This window comes from Pogona vitticeps, chromosome 6 (assembly GCF_051106095.1).
Source record: "Pogona vitticeps strain Pit_001003342236 chromosome 6, PviZW2.1, whole genome shotgun sequence".
Lineage (NCBI taxonomy): Eukaryota > Metazoa > Chordata > Lepidosauria > Squamata > Agamidae > Pogona > Pogona vitticeps.
Window position 1 is genome coordinate 88,798,945 of NC_135788.1, and position 7,827 is coordinate 88,806,771.

Below are 7,827 nucleotides of genomic sequence, written 5' to 3' on the forward strand. Positions count from 1 at the left end.
GTTGGAACACTTGAAAAAATTTGGACATGTTACATTTTTGGATTGTGGTTGTCAGAATCCTATAACTAGCATGGCCATACTGGATGATGTAGTGTGGGAATTGTAGTCTAAAAATGTCTGGACAGCCTACACCATCATAGTGGCTGAAATCCTTTATTCTCTTGTGTAGAAGGCAAATGGCAAAATTTTCAGTGGCTTCTTGCTGGCAGTTAATGAGCTCCCTCAGATCCTTGAGCGTTTATGAAGTCTGTGGGTGCACATGTGTTAATCACAACTGGATTTCAGCCATTGATTGATTGGCATTGGGCCGGACAAACTTAAATATACATTAGCTCTGGACATTTCCCTGCTGTTTTTGTACAACAGAGAAAGGATAATGTTATCATAGAATGTTAGAATAATGTTAGTATTCAGTTGCAACATCATTTATTAAGCATGGAAGATTTCATCAAGAATGGAAATATTAAGCATTATAATTTCCTCTAGGAAATAACAAGAGGTACTCTCTTCCATATAAATGTATTTGATACTAAAGATGGGGTATTTGTATACGAACATCCCCATGCAGCTGGACTTAATGAGGGTCTGGGCCCTGGAGCCGGACCATCAACTCATGCATGCAGTGGCAACCTCGCTCATCCTTCTGATCACTCCCAGAGCGCTGCTTTCTTCCGACTCGGCTAGCCTCTCCAGGCAGGGAGAGGGAGGACGAGTCTACCTGCAAGGCTTCCAAGTGGCCAACCGAGCGGGAAGAGAGCAGAGCTCCGGGAGCGATTGGAAGGATGAGCGAGGCTGCCGCCGCTGGACACATGAGTGGATGGTCTGGCCCCAGAGGCTGGACCTTTGTTAAGTCCAGCTGCATAGGGGTATTTGTATACAAATACCTCCATCTCTACTTGATACCAAATATAAAGTTCTTGGATGAAAAAAAGGTACATCGTATTTGAGTACAGTAATTTGGGGGAAATGTGGCTAGATTCATACCGGTAGTAATCTCCAAAATCTCATTTATAGAAGAAACACAAATAATGCAGATTTTAAATTTGACTTGTGGATGCATATGTGCAGAACTGTACAGACAGAAGTTGAAAATGTGTTTGACTGTAAGTTACCTATGGACTCTTTAGACTTATTAGGTAAAGCTTAAGGTATCACTACTATTGGAAAAGGGGTGCTATGAATTAATTGATATACATAATATATTGTCCACTATTTTCATTCTAGCTGCACGTTATCTGAAATATAATGACTTATTTAGCTATTGGAAAAAGAGTCGATTTTCCTAGGTGAGGATAACTCACCCCATATTTTTGTATATCCTGTAATACTGGGGTGTGCGTATGTTTTTTTAAAAGTGATGCAAAGATTGTAAAACCTTATCTTTTTTCATGGATGCAGAATTTCACTTCAGTCACTTATTTATTCATCTTTTCTACTGCCATCAAGTGCACACATCATGCAGTTGCAGCCATATCTGTCATCTGGTAAACAAATAGTATATTAACTGCTGCAGTTCTTTAAAACTTTGCAGCATCTGGTGGACAAACTGCTTTTTTCAGGAAACTTTGGGGAGAAAGTCTACAGCTATGGCCTTTTATGATTTTTCTACTTGCTTATCTAGAAACTGAAGCCAAGATGCCTCATGCACTCGAACTAAGAAGCTAGACACAAGAAAGGGCACTGTAATGCCAAGATGGAATATTCATCCGTATCCTTATGGTTTTTTTTTTCTGGTCCTGAACTACAGGCCTTTTGCTTTGCTAGGTGGAAGGGTGTTGGCGCCATTGGATCTTTCACTTACTGTGCAAGAGGTGGCAGCAGTGTTGTGGTGGTAGAAAGTACAGGTGCTTATGCCATAAACATATAAGCAGGGTTCAAAAGTGTAGGCCACTAATTGGTCTATTATGAACAAATGAGGAGCAGGTCCTTTGTCAAGCCAATGGCTCTTAATTATCTGTTCAAGACCAAACTATTCTCAAATATTTTGCATTGCAGCAGCACAGCTTGTAAGAATATTTTGCTTCCAGTTACTGTAAGAATTACAGTGTAGCTCAGAGGAAATTACTTTAAAAGAAAAAGATTTACAAGGTCTTGTTGAACGAATTTAGGGTTGTTACATATTATTTGCATTTCTGCTTTTCATATTTTGTAGAAACAGAGTATCAAATTATCATTGTTAGCAGAATATCATTCCGTGATATCCTCTCTGCATATTCTTTGGCATATTTTAATGCATCTTCTCACAGTGTTTTCTTTCTTGAAAGCTGCACCATTTTCTAAGGAGAGTTTAAGTCTGTTGTTCCAGAAACCCTTGAGATCATTTCTGTGCATGGGCCATTCTGTCCTTATGGCTTCCCATAGAAGAGTTGAAGTAACACTGTGGTAGTTATTTTGCTTTTTAATTTAGCTTGTTTGCAGACAGGTAGGTGTCCTGAGGATATGTATACAGGTTCTCTTCCTCTTTAGTATCTTTTTCCCCCTGCAGCAATTCTAAGGGGATTTGCAAAATCAAGATCCCTGTCTGAATTTCTCTGTAGCTCCTAGCTTGTCTCCTGGCAGTTTGAAAATGAAAAGTGCATGTCTTGTGTAGGGGGGAATTCTGAGGATTCCCCCTGCCCCAAATCATGCTATTGGCAAAATATGAAAAAGTTACTTTTTAAAAATTGCAACTCCTGAAACCGGCCTCCTCACAATGTCTGGTGCACTCCAGGTGTTGTGGTTTAAGAAGATTTTTTTCCTAGTTTTTCAAATGTTTTTGAGTGTTCTGCGGTCCATTTCTGCTACATGGCTATGTATACAAATTCCTGACATCCTGCTACAACATGCGTTTCAGATGCCACAAAAATGCCTGAATCTGTATTCATTTATTTAAATCCCAGTTTTCAGAAGGAGGGACTCTCAGAGCTGCTTAAAGATCTATTTTTAAAAAGCACATATCAGTCTCTGCCCAGAATCTGCCTCAGGCCTACAATCTCAAAGAAACACACAAAAGGAAAAAGACGGGGCAGGAAGAGGAAACTGGCTTGTTTTCTTTAATGCACGCGAAAAGAAAACCAAAAGCAGTCTTTGCTAGTTGAAAACCTACATAAATCCCTACTGCTTCTGCTGCTGACTTTGTCTATGATCTTAAGAAGCCCAGTTGAGTCTTTCTAAGATGTCTAGATAACGGTACCTGTCCATTGACCGCCGATGCATGTCTCTCACCCCTCACTGCTATTCTCTTTGCATCTCTCCCTCCTGCATTGTGTCTCCAGCAAAATGCAGATCCTGGTGCGCAGTCTGTGGTAGCTTCTTCTCTCGTTGTGTTCTGCTCGCTGAGATATGAATTATTAATGGTGCATTAAATGGAGGCTGGCCAGGGGCCAGGGGATGGTGCTAATCAGAAGCTAATTGAGGAAGAAATGAGATACTGTTCCCAGTTACCCAAGCGTGTGGCGTACAAAGCCGCTGATTACCAAAGGTGACCCTGCTGGAGTGCCTGAGCTCTGGGGATGGCACAAAAAAAAATCCCAGTAGGAAACCCTGAATGCAACTGGATGAAACACTGCCTATATGTCCACCCACGCTCTGAAGCCCTGTGACCTTCTTTCCCGCCGCTTACCTGCAGGGCTTTCTTGAACCAGTGCTCATTGGGGAACTTGCTATTTAGTGTCCCAGATTAGAGCACAAGTGTTAACCACTGTGCCTCTGAGCAAGAGCAAAGTGCCTTTTCTTCACTACCAAATACTGACTACCAAAACATGCCTGGTATTGGAGATGAACAGTGAGGTCAGAGAGGATGACATAGCTTCCTCTCTAGTTTGGTTTATTGCACCTCGCTGTAAACAGAGTACTGCCTGCCTAGAGATTTTGACTTGCAACGTGGTGTGTTTTGATATTAAACCACCTGATAATGTCTCTGGACAGTGTGCAACACATCTTTAAAAATGCAAGCCGTAGGAGAATGACTGGAGACAAAAACAGGTAGCAAAGTTTCGGAAAACTATCTAGAATACCAGAAGAAAAAACTGCAGCAAAAGAGAACTGCTGAACATTAAAGGCAGTTCTTCAAATGCCTGGCAGATTTTAAAGTTCTTTATCGCAGCCTAAAACAGGGACGTGGTGGCGCTGCAGGCTAAACCGCAGAAGCCTGTGCTACAGGGTCAGAAGACCAAGCAGTCGTAAGATCGAATCCACGTGACGGAGTGGGCGCCCGTCGCTTGTTCCAGCTCCCGCCAACCTAGTGGTTCGAAAGCATGCAAATGCAAGTAGATACTGTAAATAGGGACCATCTCTCAGTGGGAAGGTAACAGCGTTCCGTGTCTAAGTCGCACTGGCCATGTGACCACGGAAGATTTGTCTTCGGACAAAACGCTGGCTCTATGGCTTGGAAACGGGGATGAGCACCGCCCCCTAGAGTCAAACACGACTGGACAAAAATTGTCAAGGAGAACCTTTACCTTTACCTAAAACAGCATAATGTGGGTGACAGGCAAGCCTTCCTAGTTGGGGAGGGGATATTCCACAGATTGGTGGGGGAGTGTGGAGAAAGGCTTCTTTCATATGGTGTATATTAACATATCCCACCCACCCACCCTCCCTGGATATGGGATTTGCTCAAAGAACCATTCTTTAGCACTCAGATTTTAAAAGAAAGCCCAGGTTTACTTCCCAATGATCAATCAGAAAACAAAGCACACTAAGTGCAAGATAGGTAGAGGAGGAAAAGCACATGCTCTGACAAATGTCTTTTGCCTCTTAAAGGAACACTGCTTCTAAATCCACATTCAGAAAATTACCCAGTTTTATCCTAAAACTGGAGTTATAGTATCCTCCCTTTGCTGCTTTTGTAATGTCTGGTTTTACTTACCTGTTTTCACTGGTGTACTTTGTTGACCCAAGAGGATTAAAAGCATATCCTATGAAGCCTTTAAACATTTCTGCATGAGATAAAGGTGTTGAAACAAGGGCTGGGAATCTATGGCTTTACCAATGCTGTTAGAGTTTATCTCCCATTAGCTCCAGCCAGTTTGAGCTCAGAGATTATAGAAGCTGGAGTCAAACAATATCTTGATTCCCCACCCTGATGATATCAAAGAAGCATCTTCCTTTCTTGTTGTTTGTGCTGTCAGCCTGCTGTATATACTTATTTTTCCATTCTAGCATCATGATTAGAGTAGAAGGTGGTATTTCAGTGCGTGGTAGTGGCTGCTCAAAACAAAGATATAAAATGAAACTAGGTTTCTTCTGCAGGGAAACAGTTATTTCTGGAGTGGCCAGGGAATCAGCCTGTGTGACATTTTCTTAGCCCTGAAGGCGAAGGTAACCTTCAGGAAAACAAGAGCATGTTGTTCTTAGCAGTGTCATATCTGAGAAGGGTGCAAAGGGAGGCAGGATGGAGAGCAATCCGAATAGCGTTGGCTCGGGCAATATTGCTTGAAATGATGTCCCTCCAAGCATGTGTGTATGTGTGTGTGCGCGCGCACACACACTCTGTCTTTACCTGCCTTCTCCTTGCCACATTGAAGTATAAAGATTTGCTGTATTCAACTTAGATTGCAAGGAACGCTGAACTGTACCTGCAAAAATTGAGGGAAGATATTTTATTGTTGTGGCTTCTCCCTCATACCTCCCCTGAAAGTTCTTCCCAAATAGCCTGGAGCCCCTGAAACTCTGCCTCCCTACATAGAAAGCTGTCTGCTCTGCCTCTTGGGTCTGGCCAAAGGGCAGGAACTACAGAAATACAGAGGCCACAATGCTGCCTGTTTCTTCAAAGCCGAATGCAAAGAACAGCATATGTACTCATATCAGATCTGTTTTTTCCTGGAACACAGTTCCTCGGGATTGTTTGTAAAACTAAAGCCATGATCTTAGATTTATAAAATATTAAACCAAGGACTCATTTACACTAAAGCAATAATTTAGCATATGTGTTGGTGTAAATTTGATTAAATCGACTCTGAGTCGCATGGCATTTGAACCACAGTTTGCTTTCCCTTGAAACAAACGTTTAATCCAGTCTACTTCTGAAGGTGTGAAGAGCTCTTTCACATTGAAGCATTAAAGAGAAGACTTTGGGAGATGTCAGGTCCCCAGTGAACAAAAGGGGCAGGAGCCCCTCCACCAGTCCTGACCAGTTGTGATCAGGTTCTTCATGTTTTGGTGACGGTTCCCTCATTTTGGCGGGAATAAGAGACAGAGACGATTTTAAAAATTCAACTGGTTCAACTTTATTAACTCCAGCGTCTAAATTAACTAGATCAAATGAGCCCAAGCAACTTAGTTCTGGTAAAGTTTTGTAACTTATAACTTTAGTCCCGGGAGTTAACACTTCACTCCTCACATTGGGGCTGGACCAAATTGCTCTCAGTCTGTCATTCTTCTCAGAGGGGTACTTCTGACTGCGCAAGCTGTCCCACAATAGGGGTGCCTCGCCCAGTCCCCTTCTAGAGGTGCAATGTTGTAAGAGGGACTGGGACGAATTGCTCTCCTCCCCCCACCTTGGTTGTGGGGTTAGACCACTGTGGTCCATTCTAGGAGAGCGGCTCCTGTCTTCTCTACTTTGGATAGCTCCAGATCTGGCAGCAATCCCCCGCCAGTCCTTAAATTGGGGAAGTCCTTGAAGAGATTACCAACCTTAATCGAGGCTTCCTCCTCTCTCTCTGTCTGTATAGCACAGCCTCTCGTCTCTCCCCTTATCTGCTCCATTTGAATACTGAATTCCCGTGTACCATCTCCCTCTTTTATAACCTCCTCCCATACTATCAAATCACGCTCCTCCTCTTCCTCCCCTTGATATTCTGACAAACACACCTCTATAGCCCTTCTTTCTGTCATCTCTTCTTCCCCTATAAGTATGCCTTCTACACATCCATACACTTCCTCCTGCAACTTTTTGGATGGAGAACGGCTCACTAACATTCTCTCTCACACACCGGTGAAACAGTATTCTTTCATTTTTGTTTGTTCCAACACTTCACAGAAAGCCGCTCAGTATATCCGATTTACCTCTATGGAATTCTTTAACACTGTCATAAACGTTGGCCTTCTGGCATTTGAATTTCATTCAAAAAGCTGCAACGATGTGAGGAGAACAAGCAAAGACCTGCCCTAGTGCAGGTTTGTTGTTTCACTATCAGCAGGCACAAATGGGTTGGGAAGGGTAGGCATGGAGGTCAACTGTAATGAAGTCTTCTGGCGTTATTGATTGTTATCAGGGAGAGGCTAAGCTTGCCTTTTTTTTCCTGCACTAGTCTGATAACAGCTGTCCTGAGTAAAAAATAAAAGGGACTAGAAGATTTTTGGGTATGGAGGAGAAAGAAACCAAAAATTTGTTTCTCCCCACAGTTGGGCAGCATCACTAGGAAGTAAGTAGCTACAAATAACTAGTTATGTCTAATTAATTCCTTTTTTTCCTGTAACCAGATACAACTATATTATATTTTCACATATCAAAGGATAATGTCACTCCTTTCGCAGGATGACTATAACTTTTAGTTACATTTAGAGTTAGAGCAATGTGGCCTCATTAGAGGATAGAAGAGAAATACCTCATTGGTTCAAGTGCTGCCACCTCATATTCTGCTTGTGGGTTTTGAGGTAACATGGAGGTTCTTATGGGAATACATCTTGTACCGCAGACAAGTAACTTCTAGCATTCAGATTTTACCAAGAGAAAACTAACAAAAAATCTGTATTCTATTCACTTCCAAGAAACACTGAGTTGTTGTTGTTGTTTTAATTATGATTCAAACTAATTATTTTTGGACCCTCAGACCTATTACTATAATTAACTTTTTTTTCACTGTAGCTCTTCAATTGTTGCTTATTACTATGCCTTCTATGTAA